The 25,507-nt window shown below is 42.7% G+C and overlaps 1 protein-coding gene across 28 annotated transcripts in view; it reads right to left on the bottom strand.

The window, feature by feature from the left end:
- Positions 1-25,155, bottom strand: part of nrcama (neuronal cell adhesion molecule a) — a 379,563-nt gene extending 354,408 nt beyond the window's left edge. For 11 of the 28 annotated variants that reach the window (XM_080190688.1, XM_080190703.1, XM_080190698.1 and 8 more), the window contains exon 1: positions 24,863-25,155. The gene's annotated coding sequence lies outside the window, so the exon portion shown is untranslated. Of the gene's footprint in view, positions 1-11,124; positions 11,176-24,862 lie in introns of those variants that run through there. The other 17 variants (XM_080190697.1, XM_080190709.1, XM_080190715.1 and 14 more) reach the window with 5 other exon arrangements.
- Positions 25,156-25,507: the final 352 nt, after the last annotated feature.

Raw genomic sequence — 25,507 nt, 5'->3', positions numbered from 1 at the left:
GGCAGAGAGGCATTAAATCCAGCAGTTTTAAGTGTGCACAAAATCTACTTGTGTCTCGCACGGTGTATTTGATTTTTCTTCAGCGTTCAAGTGCAGTGCCACACATTTACTTAAAGTGTTTAAAACAAACGTATTCAGAAGGAAAGGAGATGTGTCATCAAAATAGCTAACATACTGGTCGCGTACCCAGCCTACACTCAGCATAAATGAATCTAAATGATACTGTGAACAAAATGCATCAGTATTTACAATCTACTTCTTACCTCGCTCTCTCTATCCAGCCTGATGACTAGTTCACCTGGTCAGTTTTCGCCTTGCTGTTTCCGAGAGCTTGCTGAGCATGTTAGCTGTCACATTTCCGAGGAGTATGTTTCAAAAAGTGCTTCGACATATCCCCGAGATGAGAAAAGATGTTGGGTCAGATTCTGCTTTGCGGTTTCTCCTCCTCCACATCCCTCCAGGGCACTCCCCTTCACTTGGGCACTCCTCCATCCATGCTGGCAAGTGTCCAGGGCCTCACTGGCATGACCATCTTCCATGGGTGAGGATCGTGAATGTCGTTGGGTTATTCAACCATTGAAGACAGCACAGTCAAGCTCCTTTTCCTCGCCCAACTTCCATACACTTAACAGCAGACAGAAACCAGGGGGAGTCTTACTTTAGAGTATTCTATATAAACAGCCTGCCCTCCCCCTCACACCTACTTCACTGTCTCTGGTGTGGGAAACAAATGCAGTGAGAGCAAGTCTACTGATTCACCATCCAGTCCCTGGGAGAGGTATGAAGACGCTGCTCCAGTGAGCAACCTAGGTTTTTTTCTAAGAAGCGTACACAGTGTTCAAAAGGTATTTTTCAGACAAATGACATGAATAAAGCTTCTATAAGGACATTCCTTTAATTGCCTTTGACAAAGTGGATCCCACAGAGCCTGCTTTTCAATAACTTTCAACATCCCAGGCTTCTTTGTTTGTCGCAGAAGCAGGGTAGCACTGTTTGCAGAGAGGAGGACGGTGCAATCAACTGCACTCACTACAAACCGGGCAGGGTTCCTCATTAAGGCAGTTAGAGGGGGCCCACAGATCAAGTGGTTCAGAATCACTCGCACTTAACAGTAGTGGTCTCTGTTCAAGACCACCGCACGCTGACTGCAGGACTAAATGCTTGTCCATTGACACCCTTTTCTTATCTATGATGATAGTGAGGCACTCATTCGTGGACATCAAACAGCAGCTTTCCTTCCACAATTCTCACTTCTCCTGTCTTGTTCGGATGCAGTTACAGCAGACCCAGCGACCTTGCTGAAATGATTCCTCACGTACAGCCAACTATTCGACCCGGAACATCATCACAGCTGATTCCCATTGCTGGCATGCACACAGTTTCTAACTAGGGGATCACAAGATAGTGACTGAGGCAGGAAAGTTGATGGACTGTCCCCCCCCCCCCACCCCCCTCTCAACTGCAGACCACTGTGTCCAATAATTTTCCAATATTATTTTAGTGACAATATTTCACTGTAAAATATAAAGCTGGGATTTAAGTGTGTACAAAGCAACGACATGTACTAACAAAGAGCCTTTCATGTATAGAGACTGTTTAATTTTTGAGAACATATTTTTGTTGAGTTATTGTGTTAGCCACTGACTTTTCACCTCTCAAACCTAGGTTAAAACAGAGTCCAGACTGATCAGATGGAACCCATTGCTTCCTCAACACCAGTGACCTGGGTTCAATTCCAGCCTCGGGTTACTGGCTGTGTGGAATTTGCACATTCTCCCTGTGTCTGCGTGCGTTTCGTCCGGGTGCTCCAGTTTCCTCCCACAGTCCAAAGATGTGCGGGTTAGGTGCATTGGTCATGCTAAATTGACCCTAGTGTCAGAGGGATTGGTGCCTGGGTGGGATTGTGGTCGGCACAGACTCGATGGACTGAATGGCCTCCTTCTGTACTGTAGGGATTCTATGGATTGTATGATTAAATGGGTTCAGCCAACTCATCCGGCCTGACAACATTTAGATTGCAATCAAGCTCCAACAAGCTAAAGAATGACTGATGTGAGAGACACGATTCTGAGGCCAGCACTGAGGGCCATTGCTGCCTGGAATGCAGAGTCCTTTACACTGCATCTGGTAGCTGACCGAGAGTGCCTGGGATGAGAAAGGTCCATCACTCTCACAGAAAATGTAAAACACAAAAAAGATCAAATATACTGGTAGATTTCATCTAGTATTATTCATATATACGATGGGCTCATCATGAAGAGGTTTAAGCTGCCAGTGTTTGCAATGTTTAATCTCAATTTGCTTTAGCAATAATTCCTTCAATCATTTTTACCTTGCTGTAATTACCTCTGTCGTGCACTTGGTCTTCCTAGTAAAATGATGGATGAGGCAGTGTGCAGTCCCAAATCTTGCTTGGTACATTGCTAGCACTGTATAATAGGAAAATTGCCCTTAAGCCAATATATTTGAATGTGATGAAATTATCTCAATTCATCATTTGAAATAATTTCCTTTTCTGGCACTGTCACTATCAGTACTGCATCCTGGCATTACAATTGCTCACCACGTTCTTAAAGACGCAACCAACTTTAGACGCTTTTAACCTTTTGGCTCAGCACGATCGGAATGCTAGGAGCTAAAAGTTCTCCTTCGCTCCTGGTTTGAAGCCTGAAGTATGCGCCTGGTCCACTGGGAGATCATATCGAACCACAGCAGAGGGTAGTTCCAAATAGAGGGTGACCCCTGAGAAAGTCAGCATGCACTGCTAATGGAAAAGGCAGGTTGAGGCACTTAGACAGGAATAGGATAAATTGCTTGAGATAACAGGAATTTACTGTCACCTTTTGGGAAGATCAAATCAATAATTATACAACCAATTGCTTTCACGCGGCAGGATCTGTTGTAAAAATATTACACACTCATCATTACACTTTCTTAAAACGCCAACCACTTCACAGACATTGTCTAGTGGCTTACAAATGTTACGTCTAAGAATCAGATGGGAGTTATACCATTTGTACCAACCTTTGAGTTAGTAGTTTTCAGGTATGCAAAATAATTCAGATCCCACTGGGGATCTCAGGCTTCCCCAATGGGGTTCTGCAGCACAGTGATCAGGTTACTGGACTGGTTATCCAGAAGCATGATTTCAAACCCTACCACGGTAGCTGGGAAATTTAAATTCAGATAATTAAAACAAAATATCAGTAAGCATCAGTGTTACAATAAAATGACTGGATTGTCACAAAGCCCCATCTGCTTCAAGAAGAGGGTTTTCCCAATGCTCCAAGCACTGACAAAGTTACCGGATCATCAAGGAGTATTTTTAACAGCACCACATTCACCATTAACTCAAAGGTGCCCCACCTTCAGATACTTCCATCATTCCTGCTCTCAGTGCTGATCCCCCCTCCCCCTGCCCACCCCCCACCACCCATCCCATGCCATGCCACACTCCTGCCATTGGCTGCCCAATATGTCCATAGTTGTAACACATTGCCTTCCCAGACCAATTGGGACATGAATGGCTCTTTATGGTGCTATTGGATAACCCTGACAGTCAGCTGTTAAACAGACTTTTTAAAATCCACCTTTTAAATACAATAAACAAAAAAATGTTCAAATGCACTTCAAAAATTAACTATTTTTAACATCCCTATGCATTTTTCCTGAGAGATTAATCTTTAATTTCTGGTGACTCCAAGGCACTGGCATCCAGAGAATTGGCAACCCTAGCAAGAGACCACCCATGCACCAACATAACAATTATTTGGACATCACCCTCTGAATTCCCCTTACAACCCTAGGGATCAGTAAGTGAACTGCTTCAACTTTCAGGCACATAGCGCTCCCAACACAGGCACAGCCATGCTAAGAAATCAAGTGGCTCACAAGCATTTTGCAACCAATATGTAAATATCTGTATATAGAAACATAAACAATAGGAGGAGGCCATTCAGCCCTTCAAGACTGCTCCACAATTCATCACGATCATGGCTGACTGTCCAACTAAATAGCCTAATCCTGCTTTCTCACCATAACCTTTGATCCCGTTCGCCCAAAGTGCTATATCTAGCCGCCTCTTAAATATATTCAATGTTTTGGCATCAACTACTTCCTGTGGTAATGAATTCCACAGGCTCACCACTCCTTGGGTGAAGAAATGTCTCCTTATCTCTGACCTAAATAATCTACCCTATATCCTCAGACTGTGACCCCTGGTTCTGGACTCCCCCACCATCGGTAACATCTTTCCTGCATCTATCCTAGTTAGTCCTGTTCAAGTTTTATAAATCTCTATGAGATCCCCCCGTATCTGAAATCCAGCAAAAACAATCCTAACCCATATGCATTATATATGTATATACTTTTAAAACTCTGTGTAAATTCCTCAGAATTTAAATATTAAAGAATTCAAATATAAAAATGAAACTGATATGCTTTCATTCTACAACTAGAAGGTATCAGGGCTTCGTTGAAAAGTAACTCCATAACTACTACCTGCCAACCCACATAGGAATGTCATTTTCTGCATTGCAATTTTCTGCTGATCAAACAATAATAGTGCTCAATAATTTGCTTAAACAATTCTCCCACAGAGAAGTGGAGTATTTGATCCTCGGAGTACATTTAGCATTGCTGTGACAGCATGGTACAAAAATGGTTCTGTTGTATTTATGGGTTTTATGCTTTGGTAAGATCAGCGTCAATGGCTGTATTCAGAGTACTCTTGTCCCATGGAAATCAAATATATCTTTCTCAGCCTAATAACACTAATGACAGAATAGAAAATTCTTGCCATGGCTGGGCTTCACTAGAATATTCAATTAAATTCAATTCATTGGGGTATTCTACATGGGGCCACATGATCTCATGTCCAATAAGCAATTGAAGATACATTATCAGACCAAGACTCTCACTATAATTTCAAACAACCTTATGGGATTTAAATATATGAATTAATGGCACACAGTGCAAACACAGATACAGTAGTGACTACCTTCACTATTCTCTTCAAAATTACATAAATCACTAAAGCTGCGTCTACCCTTCTCAATCTCAATCTTCAAAACATGGTCACTCCCTTCATCCATGGCAAGTTCCTACAGAGATAGTTTGAGCTCAGACCCCAGGTTCCGAGTGACTGCTGCAATTATTCTCAGCTGACCACTGAGCTGTCCAGAGAAACTGCAAAGAATCGCTGATCGAATCTCCCCCAAACACAACTGTCAGCTGTAAATAATCTAACAAAGATGAGAAAGGTTGGATTTTTGACACAACTGTTTTCACTTTGAAGATCTAAGACAGGAGCAGTAGCAGAGTGGGAAAGTCTCTGGACTAAGAAGCCTGGAATAATATTATCAGCACAGCAATTATTTTGTGAATCAAATTTGGAATAAAAAGCTAGTCTCAGTCATGGAAGGTGTGTAACTACTGGATTGTTGAAAGAAGCCCCTCTGGCTCACCAATACCTTTTGGGGAAGAAAATCTGCTATCCTTACCTGGTCTGGCCTTCGTGTCTCAAAACACACAGCTGACTCTGAAATGGTGCACACTGCTACTCATTTCTATCAAATCACTGCAGGAAAGTCAAATAAGGGTCAGTGTGGGTGTAACTGTACTACATGGACTGCAGCAGTTCAAGACAGCAGCTTGCCACTACCTTCCCAAGGGCGATAAGTTCTGGCCTTGCCACCAAAACCCATAAACAAATTTTTAAAAGTCAGCATCTAGAAAACAAAGTGCAAATGGTCACAGAGTACTTCTTCCATTATAAAGAAGTAGGGATGGCTAATTAAGAGTTTTGCCAATACAGAGACTGCACAACCTTTGAGATGAGTTACTAGAAGGACACCTTATAGCATTTAACAAAAACACAACATGCCATGTAGGAAGACAAAGCTGTTTAATAAAGGGAGCGTCATTTGTCAAAGTGACAATCATGGGCCATGTTCCAGCATCAGTACGTGAGAGGATAGAAAACGACTACTATCTTTTCAAAGCTGAAGAGTGTCAATGTTAATTAAGCTAGCAAGCGGACAATGAACTGCTGATAGCATGCTCCATTTGGGGTTGATTACAGGAGTTGGCATCATTTCTTTGTCAGTCAGGAAGATGACAACTTGGAAGCACTTGAAACCACAAGACAGGGAACCTTGACTTGGCAAAGCCTCCTTCTTCAGCACAGAACCAAATCAATCACGATTTCCTTGCCAGCTTTATCACAGTTCAGATTTGGTATGGGGGTTGGGAGAGGGGTTGCTGAGTTAGGGGGAGCTGTCCTATTCAACAGGTCTTCACCTGCACTTTGCTTCATTCATTAAGAGAAACCACTGAATGATACCTCTAATGAAACTGCAAGGCAACAGAAAATACAAGATTCCCAGAAGCTGAGGAAGCCAGTTCACAAGAGGTGAGATTTCCCTGTTCAAAGGCCAAATTCCCATCCACATGTGGCCAACCTTCAGAGAAGTCAATGTGTCTGAAATAACACACTATTGGAACATGCGCACACTTGCACACACAAACAGCACACTGAGTAACAGACTGCGTGCCTCCATAATAAAGCAACACATCATGCACGATAATGCACATGGAACTAAATATTTGGTGCATAAACAATCATACTACAATCTATCCAAACAAATTCTATAGAAGACAATGCCACTTGTTAATTTGCCTTGTGCTACACACAAAACAAGAAGCTCAGTATCTGCAAAAACATCTTGGTCCCTTCACATGTCTGAGCTGATTTTTGAGATTAAGTTGATGGCACAGTGGAGTTTTCCTTTGGGGGCTGGCTTGCCCAAGGAGGATAATGCACTGCAATGTTCCTGTTACAGTTACTTCAATCCTGCTGGAGAGAAATGTAGATTTTTCCTGGGGTTGTTTTACATCTGCTGGATGTAAGATGACCTTCTAACAAGAATGAAACACAGTCCTATCAGTGGTTTATCCACTGAGGACAAACTAAAGATTACAGATCTATTTCACAACAAATCAGTGATGAATTCGCTGTTAACTTTATGCCAAAGAAAATACAAGACCACATTATCTTTTCCCTCTAGTCTTCCGCCTTCAATGGTACTGGCCAGCAAATTGTAACTACCCAATTTTTTTTAATCACTGCATGTCTGTCATATTCAAAACAGAGCTTGACATTCAACTATAATTGTCTTCATTACAAAAACTACCTGGAGCCACCTCCACAATAGGAACAGGAGGAAACCGTTCGACCCATCGGGCCCATTCAAATATGTCATCACTGATCTATACCTCAAATCCACCTTACCTACCTTTGCTCCATATACCTTAATATCTTTATCCAACCGATATCTATTGATATTCCACCCCCCCCGCCCACCACTACCAGTTTATGGGTTTTGGGAGCCAGGGAGACAGGAGTTCCAGATTTCTATTACTTTTATTATTTTGTCTCATTCAGAATTCCCTCACAAGAGGAACTAATTTCACTGTACCGACCTTATCAATTTTTTTCTTCAGTTTATGCATCACAGTTAGATTATCCCTAAACCTTCAAAACCCATTGGAAAATACGCCAAATTTTTGGTTTGCTCCATTTTTCTCCTGGCCTCTTCGATCCTCGCCCTTCTACAAACTCTACCTCATTCAAAACTCTGATGGCCAAAACCTAACCTGAACCAATCCTATTTTCCCCCTTTAAAGTGCCCAGGCTTTCATATGTGCAAAAGCCTCAATATTAACATTATCTCATTCCTTAGTTTAAAAACTTCAATGTCTTGCCCTTCTATCACCTCCACCGTTATCCCCCCTGCTATCCCTGTCAAACCCCAGCCAAACCACTTCCTTCCAAATCAGTGTTCCTCCAACTTTAGTCTTCTACACATCCCCCACCCTTCAAAGGACATTGGAAGATCCCAAGCCGATTCCACAATTCAATGGCCAATCTGTATCTTAATTCCACCTTCCTGTCTTGCCCATAACACTTAATGTGCTCTGTTCATCACAGTTTTTATTTTTTCATTTACCTCAGTCAATAAATACCCACATGGCAGTTGTTCCTTTAGTCCCCAAATTCAAATTTCCTTGTTAAACTCCTCTAACCTCTTCAACTTCTGTAAGACCCTTTTCAAAAATCCAAAGCCCTCCTCTTCAATTAAGTCTGTGATCATCCTTCCTCATCTCTGGCTCAGGATCCATTTTTGTTTTCCGATAGCTCTGTCCATTACACAAAAGGTGCTGTGTAAATGCAAGTTGTTGCTGTAGTTGGTATGTATCAGCAGGCACTATGGCCATGGAGGGCACTGCAGCTGAACCTAGGCATGCCCTCATCCAACACTGCATTTGATTGTGTTCAGTCAGTGTCCAACGGGCACTGAGGCCAATAGCAGTACATCCTTCTGCTGCCCTGGATGGAAGTTAGACAAGGGCCTTGCTTGTCTTAAGCAGCTCAGCTACCAGGGAGTGGCAAGATTTCATTCATGGGGTCGTAGAAAGGTCAGGACAGGGGGAGGCGTCACAGCAGAACGACAGACAGGAACCCCATTTTCCATTTGCTGTCCAATGCTCCTTAATATTTTCTTAACCTTTTTAATGTCATCGACTTGGCTTCCATAACCTATTACAGTCACGTTCTAATGACATTATGCAACCCAAATTCTTCTGACTCCCCCAGCTGCCCAAAATTAATTCCATCACTTGTGTTGCTGGCCAACTGATGATTTGTGTCATTTCCTGTCTTAGGGATCAAAGTGTCATAAATTGATTAAGTGTCAGGCATGGTTGCACTTCAAAGATGACAACACTTTGAGATATGCTTCACAAGCTGAACGAGAGTTCTACCCGGTATTAAGCTGAAAAGTCTTGAGTTTTGAAGACCAATCAACCAATAGAAATAATCTTTCAAACTAGGCTGGCACAGTGGTTAGCACTGCTGTCTCATAGCGCCAAGGGCGCAGGTTTGATTCCAAGTGACTATCTGTGTTGGGATTCGCATGTTCTCCCAGTGTCTGCATGGGTTTCCTCCAGTTGCTCCAGTTTCCTCCCTCAGCCCAAAAATGTACAGGTTGGGTGAATTAGCCATGCTAAATTGCCCCTACAAAGATGTGTAGGTTAGGGGGATTAGCAGGGTAAAGACGTGGGATTATGGGAAAGGGCTTGGGTGAAATGCTATGTTGGAGAGTTAGTGCAACAGGCTGAATAGGATTCTATGAACTTTTGCAATCATCCAGGTTTCTCTTCTTGAATAGCTCCAGAGGATATAGCCCTATCCAAACCTCTCTACAACCATTATCTTCCATTTAAGGAGAACAAAAGGAAGTTCTTTCACTATTCGAACAACCAGATTAATCTACATCATCTCCTGAAAAACAAGACTGATGTTATTTTCTCACAATGCATTTTAAAATTTCAAAAACAATTTTAAAAATTCTCCTTTCTTTCCCAGCGTATGATGTGGAGATGCCAATGGTGTCTATGGTGGGCACAACAACAGGTTCAAGTTTACTGGTTTATTTGGTATCATAAGTTTTCAGAGTGCAGCTCCTTTATCAGGTGAGTGGGGGCCATTCACTTGATGAAGGAGCAGTGCTCCGAAAGCTTGTGATACCAAATAAACCTGTTGGACTTTAACCAGGTGTTGTGGGACTTCTTACTGTTCCCTGGAACAGGCAGATTGATTTCAGCTTGATCGGACCTGACCAACAAATATATCAAACATATGAGTTGGGAAGAAAGGCAAGGCTGACCAAATTTTTCCAGAGAATGAAGGCAGTGTCAGATTCACTATTTCACCCACTCCAGCCAAGGTTATTGAGAACATCAGGAATCCCACTATTCTTAATACCCACCCGACCAATGGATATCATCCCTTGTGAGTAGGAGTGGTGACACAACTCAACCCTTCACAGGCCTCCTCGAATTAATCCCCCATGTAGATGCCCTTTCAAACCAATTCATACAGCATACTTCGTTTCTTTATTAGTGTCACAAGTAGACTTACAACACTGCAATGAAGTTACTGTGAAAATCCCCTAGTCGCCACACTCCGGTGCCATTTCAGGTACACTGAGGGAGAACTTAGCATAGCCAAAGCACCTAACCAACACATCTTTCAGATTGTGGGAGGGAACCGGAGAATCCAGAGGAAACCCATCCACACTCAGGTCGAATATGCAACCTTCACACAAACAGTGACTCAAGCTGGGAATCAAAGTTAGGACCCTGGCGCTATGCGGTAACAGTGCTAACCACTATGCCACAAGCCATCCAGTCACACTTTTTCAAGATACAGCTGGGCAGTTTGAGCCCAGTCTAGCATAAGTTCAATTTAGATATCTACAGACCAACACTCAGGCTGGAGTTAGAGAGAAGGTAGACGGTAGCTTGAGTACCCCATAGCACTGCAGAGATTCAGTGAATCCACTGAGGAGCTCAGTGCAGCACTTGCTCATCAAGACATCTGTGTGCTGGGATACTGCAGCACAGATACCTCTATTAGCCAACTTTCTGCTCTGTGATAATGTAAGTGAACACAATCGATAAACATCAAGGTCTGGAGTTTTCACTACATCCAAAATCAGCTGAGACAGTGCAAAAGATCAAAGCAGTTTCAAGCAAAGTACACACAGCATAAAATTGAGTTATTGTAATTTTGTGCAAGTTTAAAAAAAAATTACGTTGGAAGCCAGTCCTGTCTTCAAAATTGGCCAAACTCCAAATGAATTAATCACCATGGTGAATGGCACCAGTTTGCAGCCCTTTGAGATGGCTCTTAAAATTAAGTTTTTTTTAAAGCTTTTAATTTTTTTGTAAATGAATTACTTACTGCCCTATTGTGCTAGTTTGTGAAAGATTTTACATGCAAATGAGCTGGGAGTAGAGACTGGAGTGAAAGAAAAAGCAACTGATAATCATGGCCAAAGAGAAAATTGTTGACCCAATTTTCTTCTGCAGGACCCAGGGGCCTGGAGCACAAAATGTGCAGCCTTCAGGGAAGGAAGGAGCTACTGTGGATGGATAAAAAACTGGGGAAGATGGAAGGAGAAAAGAGTTTCATCATTGGCAGCCTTGCTTTCAACTCCCTGCGTAAAACTTTACACCTCTCCACCTCTTTCTTCATTTAAAGTAATCCTTAAAACTTACCTCTTTTACTCAATCCTCCTTTGGCTCAGTATCAATTTCTCTTCAATTACGTGGCTGTGTGGGGGTGTTTTCCTGTGTTCAGGTTGCCACATAAATACAAGGTGTTGTTGTTAAGTTGGGTTGAAATTTTTGCAAATGACAAAATGAGAGAAATATCTGGATTTAATTTTCCTGCGTTCACCTGACTTCTATGTTGTGGTTTCAGCTGCCCTGTGCTAACTCATCTGATTGATCATTAAACAGACTATTTGACCTTGGAGAACCTCATCGCTTTGGGCTCAACTGTTCTCGCCTGCAGCCTGCACTGCTATCTCTACACAATCACAAACAGGGAATATTGCCGTGATTAAGATCTTCACTTCTGGCTGATGCTTGCCTCCGTCGTCCTGGGGAAACCGATACCAATTGGTTACAGAATGAGATCAGAGAAGCTGGAGTGAGGGGACTGGATTGCTAACTGACTTCAAGACAGCAACAGAGTGTGGAAATAATGGGTAGTTATTTGAAGTGGCAGAAGGTGGGGAGTGGTGTTTCGTTCAGAGCGGCGCTGGGACCGCTGCTGTTCACAAATTGCAATACTTATTCGGATTTTGGAATCAAAAATGCCATTTCTAAGTTTTCAGATGACATCAAATAGGTGACCTGGCCAACAAATGACAAAAAGACTAAACTTCCAGAGTGGGAAAATAATTGGCATATGAAGTTCGTGGATAAACGTGAGGTTGTACATTTTTTGTGAAGTAGTACATCTTTGTCAGAAGAATAGGGAGGGGACTTACTACCTGGCAGATGCAAGTCTCAGTGAGATAAGAAGCCAAAAGGAATCTTGAAGAACAAATAAAAGTTGTGCCAGTATAGCAAGAGGCCATTTAAAAAAAAAATCAAACAAAGTAAAAGGTTTATTTCTAAAGTAATACAACTGAAAAGTCATGAAATAATGTAAAACCTGTATGGAACCTCGATTAGACCACACTCTACATACAGTTCCAGTCACCATAATATAAAAGGGATATAAGAGGTACTGGAGAAATTGCAGCAAAGGTTTGTAAGAAATGTGTGATTATACCCATCAGGAAAGAATTGACTGGCTGGATCGCTTTTCTTTTGGAAATAAAATAAAAACAAATGAGGGGTGATTAAAAAGAGGTCTTTAAAATTATGAAATGTTTTAATGTTTTAGATTCAGAGACAATGTCTTTTTGTGGGGAAGAACATAACTATCAAGATAAAGGTAATCAGCAAGAAATCCTGAATGGAATTTGGAAGAAACTTCACCCAAACAGTACTAAGGATGAAGAATTCACTACCACAAGAAGTAATTAAGGGGCTAGCATAGATCTTGTTTGTCCTTCAAGGTGAAGATGACCATGCTCATCATCTGCAAATAGGACAGACTACCACAGACAACTGGCTGACTTGTGTTTTCCTCTCCTTGTCTTTTGTCTCTGCACCCAAGTTGCACCAGGGCACAAACAGAGGTTGCGCCATTTTTTATTTGGTTGCAACAAGTGCAATAAACATCAAAACTCCTAAATGAAACCTTCAATGTGTCCTTGTAGCGCTTCCTTTAACCAATATGAGAGTGCATTCCCAACTCGCGCTCTCCATGGAAGATTCACTTTGGCAAGTTAGTGTTAGACATTCTGGCTATATGGTGAGCCTAACTCAGTTGTGCCCAGCTCGGAATAGTGTGGACGCTTGGCATGCCAGTTCACATGAGCACCTCAGTGTACGGTATTTTGTTCCAGTACCTGACCTTCAGAAACTGCCGAAAGAAACTCGAGTGAAAGTGGTTGAGCTTTTTGACAGGATGCTGGTAGACAATCCAAGTCTCACATGAATCAAATAGAGTGGTCAGGAATATGACTATAGATTTTGAGATTGAAAGGCAGACTTAGTCCTCTTCATTCCTCGACTGATGTTCAAAGTCTGCCGAAGGCTGCATTTGTTTTGGCAATCCTCACAAATATCTCATCATCAATGTAGACAGTCAAAGAGATTGTGCTGCCAAGATTACTGAATCCACTGCTGACAGATTCTGGTCTTGGACTAAAATATTTGCCTCGAGATAGGGCTTTGCTGGGGCAGTCTGGCATATTGCTTCAGTTTGTCTTGTGCTGAGGCTGTTGCACACATTGAAGGGAAAGGCGCTGCTATATTGCCCATCCAGTTCTGAACCAGCAGCTGGTGCACGGTCATTGGCAAACTGGAAATGGTGAGTGGGAGACCTTGGTCTTTTCCTGGAGTGGACTCAGATTGAGCAGCTTCCCGTCTGCATGATATCCGATTTCAACACCAGGACCATCATCATGGAAGGCATCAGTGAGCACAAAGGAGAAAAACACACTGAAGAAGAGTTGACACCAGCATGTACTCCTGTTTAACTGCAGGGAATGGGTGGAATAACTCATCATCAGCCAAGGCACATATGAACACACTGTCATGGAACTGTTGAAACACTGTGATGAATTTCTCAGATCAACTGATTTCCTCCATTTCCTGCGTGGTTGACTGTGTCAAAGGCCTTGATCAAGTCAAACATGGTGTAGAGGTCCATGTTCTATTCTTGGCCTTTCTCCTGGAGCTCTCGAATGGTAAACACCATATCAGCAGTTCCTCGACAATTCTGCCAGAGGGTTGGTGCAATTTCAGAAAAGGTCGCACAGATACATTTAAGGGGAAGCTAGAAGAGCACTTGGATGGAAAAGGGGACAGGGGATTACGATGTTACATTTAGGAGGAAGAAAAATGGGAAGAGGCTCAAGTGGAGCACAAACACCAGCACAGACTAGTTGGGCCGAATGGCCTATTTTTGTCCTCTATATCATCCTAACCAAGCATCCCTGGCTATGACCAGCTAACCTAGCACAGAACGAAGACTTTGCTGAGTTGGTACTCACAGGATAAGCTCACTGAACTACTTAACAGGTAAGGCCGGTTACATGGAATGTTAAAGTGAGCACTTCAAATTGAGATGATAGTTTCAATCCTCATGGCAGAAATCCCACACAAACAGACAATAGAACAACAAATCAGATCTGATCATCTTCAAAATGTTGATCTTCAAGACAAAATATTGTTTTATATCCCTTGTTAATGGCAGTGTATTATTCGAGGTATAGACCAGATAATGTAGAGTTGAAGCTGGATAAACTCAAAACTAATCTGTGGAAACAATATTTCAGCGAGTAAGTGGCTAGTCTGTGGCACAGGTTGTCTAGCAAGATAGTGGAAGCAGTTACTATTGATTCATTCACATGTAAATCACAGATTTCTTTCAGAAAATACCATTTTGTGATAGAGTGCCATTCTCCCTGTAGCATTTATTGCTGAAACAATATCAGTTAAAAGGATGATCTGGCCATTATCTCATTGCTCTTTGTAGGAGCTTGCTGGGTGCAAATTATATGCTGTGCTTTCTCTGTTACAACAGAAACTACACTGCAAAAAAAAAGCCCATCAGTAGTGGCAAAGGATTTTCTCAGGGTCTGAATGAAACCTTATAACTGCAAATATTTCTTTAAATTTACGACATGACGTAGTAAGTGTAGGATGCTTGGGAGAAAATTATGACTTCAACTCTCTGCAGGGAGATTTTCCTTGGGCCAGTTCTGGGTCTGTTGTAAACTAATTGATAGAAATTGATTGCCAGAACCAGATTGTGTAACTTCCAGGATGGGAGGAAGCAAATTAAATGAACTGTCATCTCTTGTCATCAAGCAATGTTACATTGCATTCAGAGATACCCATATCTGATGGTGGAATCTCCCAGCTACAAATGCAAGTGTGTACACAGGCTACAGGATATACTTCAGCCTACATACTACACATTACATATACAGTGGCTAAGGTGCAGATCACCACAGCCCAACTGAAAGGATAGCTGCGCGAAATATAACAAGTCCTTCACTTCCAATTAAAGGAGAAGACATGATTAAATGGCAACAAGAAACAGACAACAAGCCAATTGACCAAAGGACACAAGCATCAATCATAACTGCATGTGCCTGGATGTCGCAGTGGAATACATTTCACAGGGTTTGTTCCGTACTGCTCCATCAGCCGTGGATAAACAAATGGAAAGGACCTTGCTTTCAGTCCCGAGAGAGAGGAAGAGACTGGCCAAGGTGGTGAAATGGTTGGAAACACAGCAAAAAAGCCTACTTGTCATCCTCTCTCTGCTGTTGACGGAGCTCTCCTGCATTTATAGTACAGTGGTTTCTATTGTCAAAGGACAAACCCATCTCATCGCTGGGCTAAAATCAACTCAAAGAAATTTTCTGTTTGACTCCCGCATTTCCAACTCCGCTATCCATCCTCTAATCTTATACAATCTTGGGGAATGATAATCGATGGTGAAGAAGAAAGCTGCAGACTGCAGAAGGATATCAACGGACTAGTCAGGCAGTCAGAACAGTGACAGATTGAGTTCAATTCAGGGCAGTGTGAGATAATGCATTTGAGGAAGGCTAACAAAACTATGGAATACATAACAAATGGCAAGATACTCAAGTGTAAAGGAACTGAAGTGTGCGTGAAAATGCAACCAGCACCCCATCACATTTTCTCTACCCATCTCTCTCAAACTGCATCTCTTAACACACACTTCATTCAAAGTATATTTTTGGAATGGAGTTCATGTTTAGGGAGCACTCAACAAATTACAACTTCAGCTAAGTGCTGATTGTATTGTTAATGCTCTGACCAGGGTTTTTATAACTATGATAATATATATTGACCAACTGCTACATCTATGCTCGTCAAATTTGAGCACAATGCTCCTGTGACATACCAAAGGCAAGACTCTAAAAACTTTGAATTGCCTGATAGCGCCCCAGACCCGGGTTCAATTCCGGCCTTGGGTGACTGTGTGGAATTTGCACATTTTCCCCATGTCTGTGTGGGTTTCCTCCGGGTGCTCCAGTTTCCTCCCACAGTCCAAAGATGTGCAGGTTATGTGGATTGGCCATGCTAAATTGACCCTTAGTGTCCCAAGTTTGTAAGTTAGATGAATTAGCCACGGTAAATGTGTGTAGTTACAGGAATAGGACAGAGGAGAGGGCCTGGTTAAGATACTCTGTCAGAGAAACGGTGAAGACTTGATGGGCCAAACGGCCTCCTTCAGCACTGGAGGGATTCTATGATTCTAATCCATTCAAAATAAGTCACAGCAACACGATATTTCCTCTGTACCGAGATAGTACTCTTGGGTGTTAGATGATGAAAGCAGCAGCATTGTGATGCACTCCACAGTTCAACATTTTGGCTTTGGCTAATGCACCAAGCTGGGCACTGGAGAGTCTCAACTTTTCTGCTGTGCAATGGTGATCAGGACTTTTCATCTTTTATTTCATAATTTGGGCTTCCAACTAGTCTATTCTCCTCTCTCTGCTACACTCTGAAACAAGTCTATAAATAACATCCAGGAAGATCAATATTAAATTATGTGCATTCTGCTGTCTGCAAACAGTGTAGCCACAGAGGCAGAAATTACAATCATTGACCACTTCTATTATCCCGAGGGCAGAACAAATTACTTATTGGAATGAGGTTACACAAAAGTGACATCAGTTTGTGTGTTCTCTCCTCCTTGTTATTAATGGCACAAGAGATTTTATCTAATCTTCTAATCTCATTCTCCTGTAAAATTATCAGTTATGCTTCACACAAAATTGTGAAAGAAAATTACTCTGTCCAACACTCATTCCATCGATTCAATCCAGTTACTTATTAATAAAGAAAGAAAGTGGTTCATGCAGGAGACTGGAGTCACACTGTGCTTGCCACCAATGTAACACAAAAGTGGAATATTGGAAATGTGATTGTGGACAAGATGCTGGAGACACACACCAACAAGTCAGTCACTATCTTTTGAAAGAAAATGGATAGATCCAACATTTCATCAGGACTGACCGCACACACAATGTTTAGCTATCTGCTCTCTCCAGAGATGCCACCTGAACTGCTGTATTTCTGAAGCATTTGCTGGCATGGCCTCATCCTGGACTGAACTAGATGGCCTGTGATGTACAGGAAACTCCAGGAGAGGCTGAATGCAGGACTCCGAGGAAGGGGGCCCATGACGACAAAAACTGCACTACATTCCTTCCCCATCCACCATTTTGTTTTTCTTACATCAGCAATGACCACAAGAGACTCTGATTTGGTAACAGGATTTCCACCCAAGTTACAGGAGCATAATAGGAGCTCTAGTTCCAAATTCCATGTTGGCATCCAGCTAGATGCATTCACAGGATGTGGGCTTCTCTGGCTCAGCCAGCAGTTATTGCCATCCCTAATCAAAAGGTGGTAATGAACTGCCTTCTTGAACCGCTACAGTCCAGGAGGTGTGGGTACATCAACAGAGATGGAGTTCCAGGATTTTGACTCAGCGACAGTGAAGGAACGGCGATATATTTCCAAGTCAGGATGACTCTGGCTTGAAGGGGAACCTTCAAGTGGCTGTGTCACCTTGATCATAGATCAGTCGTGGGCTTGGGATGTGCCGTTTAAGGAACCTTGGTTTGTTGCTGAAGTGCATCTTTTAGATGGAACACACTGTTGCTACTGTGCATCAGTGGTGGAGGGGGTGAATGTCCTGGACGGGCTACATTGCCCTGGATCATGTCGAGCTTCTTCAGAGTTGTTGGAGCTGCACTCATCCAGGCAACTGGAGAGTATTCAATTTCACTCTTGACTTGCGCCTTGTGGATTGTGGACAGGCTTTGGGGAGTCAGGAGGGGAGTCGCCACAGGATTCCTAGTCTCTGAACCGCCTTGGTAACCACAATATTAATATGGCTAGTCCAGTTACTTTCTGGTCAATGGTAACCACCCCCCCAGCTGTTGATAGCGGGGGTTTCATTGATGGTGATGCTGCTGAATGTCAAGGGGCAAAGGTTAGATTCTCTCTTCTGTCACTTGTGTGGCACCAAGTTTACTTGTCACGTCTCAGCTCAAGCCTGGATATTGTCAAAGTCTTGTTGCATTTGGACATGGACTGCTTCAGTATTTGAGGAGTCATAAATGAGTGATGCTGAACTTTGCGGGGACAGACATCCCCACATTAATCTTATGATGGAAGGAATGACATTGATGAAGCAGCTGAAGATGGTTGGGCCTAGGACACTACCCTGAGGAACTCCTGCAGTGATGTCCTGGACATGAGACAAACATAATCCTCTTCTTTGGTGCCAGGTATGGCTCCAGCCAGCAGAGAGTTCGCCCCCCAATTCCCACCGACTCCAGTTTTCTGGAGCTCCTTGAGGCTACACTCAGTCAAACGATGCCTTGATGTAAAGAGCAGTCATTTTTACCTCGCTTCGTAGGGTGCAGATGAGGGTGCCCACACCCAGCCCTCATTGTATCGGATTGCAGGAATCTATGAAACTCTCCCAGTATACAAAACTAACCAGCTCATCAGGTGGTAGAAAAGGTACTTACAGCTACAGATGAACTGTTCACATCAGATTGTCAGACCATTAATCAGCCAGTTAATCATTCTAGTACCTCACAGTGAGCGTCTTCAGGGAAGAGTGTGAAGTTGTGCAAACAATCGCCAACGATTTGAGAGTGGTGGAGATGTCAACACGTTTCACACACTTATTTCTCAGTCTTACCACATGTTTAAAAACTCCGACCTTCCTGACACTCAGTTCCACAGACACTGGTATCTCACTCGATTACAATTCTTCCTGATGGTAACTCATTCTGCAGCCCTGGGCTACTGAAGATTGGTATAGTGATCTCAATCTGGCTGAAACCAGGTAGCACAGCACGGACAGCATCAAATTTAGGATTACATGGCTCCCTTAATTTAGAAAAACCCAGGGCAGCACATTCACTCATAGAGTTGATAGAGTTGCAATATTTTAAATATATCCAAAAGCTCAGGTTTTGTACTGTAGAACACAATTATATAAATGGAAGTATTATTAGAACTTTTTTTTTAAATCACAAAGCCCTTGATGCACAATGAATTCTTTCTGGAATACCAGAACAGTTCTTAAATAGTCAAACACAGCAGCCATTCTGCATTAGCAATAGCCTGTAAACAGGAGATGAATGAGCAGTCAGTCTCTCGCTGATGAACCTGCCGTGGTTGCCACGAGATGCTGAGCACAGAAACACTCGGTTGCTTCTTGTGGCACACTCCACTGAGAAAATAATAACTTGCAATCCACTATTGATAAACGGCCTCACCAAACACTTTGCTCACAATCAGATTTCACTCAGTATTTTAAAAGGGGTGTCAATGTGGCCATTTTAATTACAAAACAAGCTTGCCAAGCCAGACAATTTCTCCTGATTTAGCTGGAGAGGGCGAGCTTACTGCAGTCATTGCTCACATGGTTTAGTGTCTGGGCAATGCAGAGGCTAGGGAGGGGATAGCATCAGGCTGAAGGTGGGGTGAAACGTGTGTCTATCCTCTGTGTGACCCACCAGCATGAAAGATAGCTGTGCCCTCAGCCTCAGCTCAGTGGGAGAACTTTCACACCTGAATCAGAAATTTAAGGTTGCAAGTCCCATGAGTTAAAATCTGAGCTGACATTCCAGTGCAGTACTGAGGGAGCATTTCACTGTCAGAGGAGCAGTATTTTGAATGAAGCATTAAGCCAAGGCCCCCATCTGCTCTCAGGGGACGTACAATCCTACAGCATTATTTCAGGAACCCTTCTGGTATCTTATTCAATATCTATCCCTTAACCAACATAAGTAAAATAGATTATCTGCTCATTACTTCATTGCCGTTGTCAAAACCTGCTGTCTGCAAATCGGTTGCTGCATCTCCCTATGTAAGTGTCAAAGGTTTGATCGTTGGTTTTGTAAAGTGGCTGGAGGGTGTATAGAGGTCACCAAAAGCACTGAATAAATGCAAATCCTTTTCTTTCTCTCTGCAGTTGAAGGCCCAATTTGTTTTCCCATTAGGGCAGAAATTTTACAAAAGCTGCACCACCAAAGTGAAAGAGCGCTAAACCAACTGCAAGATATGTCACTACTCAGAACATAATCCAAACTTGGTGTTATTATGGAAATGAGATTGGGCACCTCCCCGACCCCACCCAGTGAGGCACTGTGGCAGACATAAATGAGAAGCTCCTTTTTGTGCACTAACACACTGGGCTGAAAGTGACACTGGAACTTGCTCCTCTAGCTGGTGCAGGTAGTAGTACATCGTCTGGGCTTATTTTTATTTGGCAGATTGCATGTGATAGAATTTCATTATTCATGATTCCACTAGCAGCCTTATCAAGCTAAGGCGCACAATCTGAGGTGTTGGAATTAACTCAAGCCTAATTTAAGCAATTCATTTGAATTCTTTGGCTAGCTGGTCAAAATGTTAAATCATTTTTGCACAAAATTAAAGAAATGTTTTTTTTTGGTCTTTCTTATTCTGGTTTCTTCCATTGCTGAAAGCATCGACTGGCTAAGAGCCACTAGTTATGTGTCATCTTCGACAGCATAGGTCAGCGGGCCTCTCCGCTGAAAACATCACAGCTGAGACTCAATTCGACACACACCTGGCAGCTTAAAATTGCAACTCCAACTTTCAGCAGGGTTTGCTGGCAAGTGAACAGGGAAAGGGGACCCTTCCTGAAACCAGAGCAGTGCTGTCAGGAAAGCATATTTCTTCCCAGTCACAAGATCCAGATGTAGATATTAGGACCAATCATTGTAACAAATGTTTCAAAAACAAACTCTCTTAATCCAGTGCTCATCAAGGATGTCAGTGCTGGGCAATTGGATAATTTTGCCTTTCCAACACACTGATCCAATTTTAACTCTCTTGTTAACTGCATGGGTTCTGGACCAGTTCAAACTTGGTCAGCTCTTGCACTTTGCCTGTCTGGTGCATCACAGATTCGATGCAGCACAAAAGGTCCCTTTGCTCTGCCCCTCAGTAACTCTTTTCAGTCCATCCTTCAGGAGAACGATAATCCTTAGCTCCACCAGATAACGTTTTCCCATACTCTGACGAGCCATTCCATCACCTCTCTGAATAAGACTTGCCACTTACAGGGAGTTTTATGCTGTGAGTGCATGCCCATCAGGGCAGGAAACGACGATGGCTGTTTTTTTTTCTCCACACAGGACTCTTAAAAATAAAGGAAACTTTCACCCTGGGATGCAAGCTTGGAATCTAACCAATTCCACAACTCAAACCTTCACTATCAAACGCCAGCTTCAATCTTTAGTTTTAATTTCACATTTTAAAGAAATCACACACTACTCTCAATGACATGTGCAGCAGTCACACATTGTCAAGCACTGCGGGGCACTTTCTTAGACAATACCACAGGTTCTGTCCCACTTTCATTTTGGCGTGTACACTGTCGTGTATAAGACATTGTCTGATACCAAGTTGTGAACATGATTTAAGATTACACCATGACAAAATGCAAAATGTCAATCAGCAACTCCGCGACACTGGAGATCCTTTGGGGAGAGCTGATCAACGTGATCTCAAATAATCCTCTAATGGAACTGTCCTTTCTAAAAAATAAGTTAATCTGTATGGAATAAATTCCAGTGCAATACAAAGGGAAATACAAGACAGAAACTACCAAAATATGGTTTTGTTAACATAGTTTAGTTACAATTGGGGGTTTGTTATCTTTACGAATAAACACCCTGATGAAAATGCTGAAGAATAATACATTTTCAATTAATCATTAATTAAGTCTGCGAATATACAAGAAATGCCAGAACTGTGCAGATGTTCGCACATTTGAATTCCAATCTATGCAAATTTGTATTACAAACACACAATGGGAATCTGCATGTGTCTACAGATAATATAAATTAACTTCAACCCTAGCAATTACACACAAGAGCAATTTTTGCGCTGCAAATATTAATATTTTTGCTGTTCATGCTGCTTTGCGTGTTTGCATGAATTTCTGTCTGCATGTTTGATTTACTTAGCGGTGTGTGTTCTTGTGAATATTCCTCCTGTTGTTTTGTGCGCACAGTTTTGTGCTCCCAGTTATGGTAAAAGCATAAAGCAATGCAAAATGCTGCATGGATTCCACAAAGGTATTACAGTTACAAGATGGCAAAGTGGTACAGTTGTTAGCAGTGCTCATAGTGCCAGGGACCCAGGTTTGATTCCAGCCTTGGGTGACTGTGTGGAGCCTGGGTTTCCTCCCAAAGATGTACAGATTAAGTTGATTGACCATACTAAATTGCCGGAGTGTCAAAGGGATTAGCAGGGTAAATACATAGGATTACGGGAATAGGGCCTGGATGGAATTGTCATCAGTGCAGACTCAATGGGCTGAATGGCCTCCTTCTGCACTGTAGGGATTCAATGATTTCACTAAAGAGTACGTGGGAACTTATCTGAGATCTTCAAGATTATGAAGGGAATTGGCAGGGTAAATTGTAATAAAATTGTTTTCCTGGTTGTTGGTTAAATAATTAGGGCATAAGTGGAAGGTGGCCAAATAAGACAAAATATAAAAAGTACAGTCTCTTTACACTGAGACGGCTAGAAATGGAATTATGTCACAGGTCATTGCTCAAGCAAGAAACTAGGTTATTGTTTGAAAGAGAGGAATGTGGAACAATTTGGGGAGTGAGCAGAGGCTTGGGATTAAGATGCATTTGGGGTAAACTTGTACTGTATCCTAGTCAACAACTGCTCTATCAGGACACAGGATACATCCTCAAAAAAATGTGCAGTACAATGTACATTCTCTGTCATGAATTGTGCCTTCAGATCCTCTATTACTTGATTCAAGTACAAAATACAAAGCCTATCTGCATCGAAGGGATTCTATGATTCTATCCATATAGGAAACCTGTTACACAGTCATGATGATCTGGAATGGGCTGCCTGAAGGAATGTTGGAATCAGATTTACCCAGAGCTCTCACAAGAACATTAGAGAAGCAGATATCTGCAAGGTTGCAGGGACAAGTGCAAGGCAATGGAGTAAAGGGATGGTTCTTTCAAAGAGACAATGGGGGCACAGGCTGAACTGTCTCTCTGTGCTGTATTATTTTATGATTGATTATAAAACTCTGTAAATTACTAAAAGCTGTGTCACCATGCACATTCCAGTTGCTCAACTCTGGCCAAGATCAGTGCGCACAGAACAAAACGTCAAGGCATTCAGTGCACAAATCATGTTACTAAAGACAAGGACCTTTCTCAAACTTTCCTGTTCCCCTAGGTGCCCTGCTAAGATCTAACAATTCAATGTGAACAGGCTAAAGAAATTGGAAAGCGCACAAAATGCATCAAGGCCAAGAGAACAAATTCTTCTGTTCCACAACCACAGAAATACCATTAACTGACTTTAAAAAAATGTTTCAAACAAGTCAATCAAGCATCAACAATATTGTTAATATATTACACCGAAAATACAAAGGCAATTTTACCAGGGATACATTGCACGGTGGGGTGAAGAATTGCTAGGATCGGCCTGTACAGTGAAGAACATATTTTACAATCTGGCTAAACACTGGAGCACAGCAATTCAGCTCTGTGTCAGAAGATTGCAACTGATCATTCCACACACACTGCTGTTACAGAGTGCCCTGATGCAAAAGGGACGCAGCTCAATTTGCAGCCAAATTCCATATTGTAATACACGGCCCTCCCAAGGCCAAGGCTTCAGCACTGGCTACCGATTGCCCATGGTGGAATCAGCCCATTTTATGAGCAGGATCTGGGGGAATAAACTGGTGGCCCTGATTAAGGGTGGGGGGGGGGGGGGGTGGTGGTTAAAGGAAACCATAGAATGAGCAATTGTAATGTTTCTTCATGCAGAGAACTGAGTGCTTTAAAATGCATCAATGAAATATTTGATTGCTAGTCATCAACCTTTGTAAATCCTGAGGGGACAATCTCACTGTGGTGGAAGAAACAGGTCGCTGCCCCTTGAGACGGTTTTGATTTTGGTGGGTGGAGATTGAAATTGACGCTGAAATGTACAATCCATAGACAAATGCAGCATATACACAGTGCCTGCTCTCCATTTCACTCGAGGGGGCAAAGAGAAACCTGTTATTCCCCAGTGCCTACCGCAGCTGTCCCATGTGTAGCCACCTGACACTGGGTTTTCACCGCACTTTAACCGAATGGTACATTGGAGAGAAGCGCTTCCTGCACTGATTCGCCCACACCTCTGTGTACAAATAGGGGGGGGGGGGGGGGGGGGGATGGCTAACAGGCTGTCAGAAAATTCTGATACCTCCAACCCAAAACCCGAGGAGGTCGTTTGTTAAAACAAAATAAATAAATGATTGATAAATAAATTGATGTATTTACAACCCGAGGCTGAAGTGAAATAAAAGCAGTGGGGATTAACTGGAGTGTTATGATTAAAGACTGCGACGCTATGTCTCTCTGTGTGCATTAAAGCACCTCTAACCGTTTGCAGTCAGAAATAAATCAGCAACCCTCCTCTTGCACCCCCCTTGGGGCCCAATTCGCACAAAAAAAATGTCGCATTTCCAGCGAAACGAAGAGGACAAATCTATTTAATTCTCTCCCTCCCTGAGATTGCCATCGCAAGGTGCCAATATCACCGGTTGCCGGGGGGTGGGGGAAGGAGGTAGGAGCTGCGAATATCTTGCCCCTTTCGTACAGTTGTCTGCAGCAATATCACCTTCAATTTCCAGCCCCCCCACCACATTTAACACCAAAGAAAAATAAACAAGGGCATTCGCGAAATGCAAACATCTTTGACTTTTAAAGATAAAACTGAACTGAATGTAATAAACACTTACCAGATGTGTGGGTGGTTGAACCAGCGGCTGTTTTCCTGGGGAGTGGGAGGAGAGAAGGTGTTGGAAGAAATTCTGACCATCAATTTCTAAACGGAGAAGGAGATACGAGGGAGGGGAAAGAGGGTTTACAAATAAAGAGGCTAGCTGCAGCACAAAAATATATTTGAAAAAATGTGGTGCTAAAACGCTTAAGAGACTGAACGCTTCTGGATGCCGCTGCCTGCAACTCCAGCCCCAGTCAGCGCTGCGACACCAGCGCTGGATGTACCTTCAGTAATAAAACAACCTCTGCTCACAGCCGCCGGCTCCTCCACTGCATCGTAACCTGCGCTACTTTACAGTCAGACCGCAGCGACACCAGCGGCTGCTGTCTGCTCAAGGAGCTGGCAGCTGCTTAGCAAGCTGCCTCTATATTCCCACCCACAGCATGCACCCACCTTTCACCGCATAACCAACACTGGAAGGGAGCGGAGAAATAGGATGATTCTCCCAATCATAGACAAAAATTACATCTTAACATTCATTCCCTCTTACAAGAGGGAAGGAGACCATTCCGCCCGCCATGTCTGTGTCGGCTCTTTTCTAAAACAAAATCATGTTTCTCCCCTGCTCCTTTCCCACATCCCTGTATTTCCCTTCCCTTCC

This window comes from Carcharhinus amblyrhynchos, chromosome 6 (assembly GCF_965287045.1).
Source record: "Carcharhinus amblyrhynchos chromosome 6, sCarAmb.v2.hapA, whole genome shotgun sequence".
Taxonomy (NCBI): Eukaryota; Metazoa; Chordata; class Chondrichthyes; order Carcharhiniformes; family Carcharhinidae; genus Carcharhinus; species Carcharhinus amblyrhynchos.
This window is presented reverse-complemented; position numbering and strand designations above follow the sequence as displayed.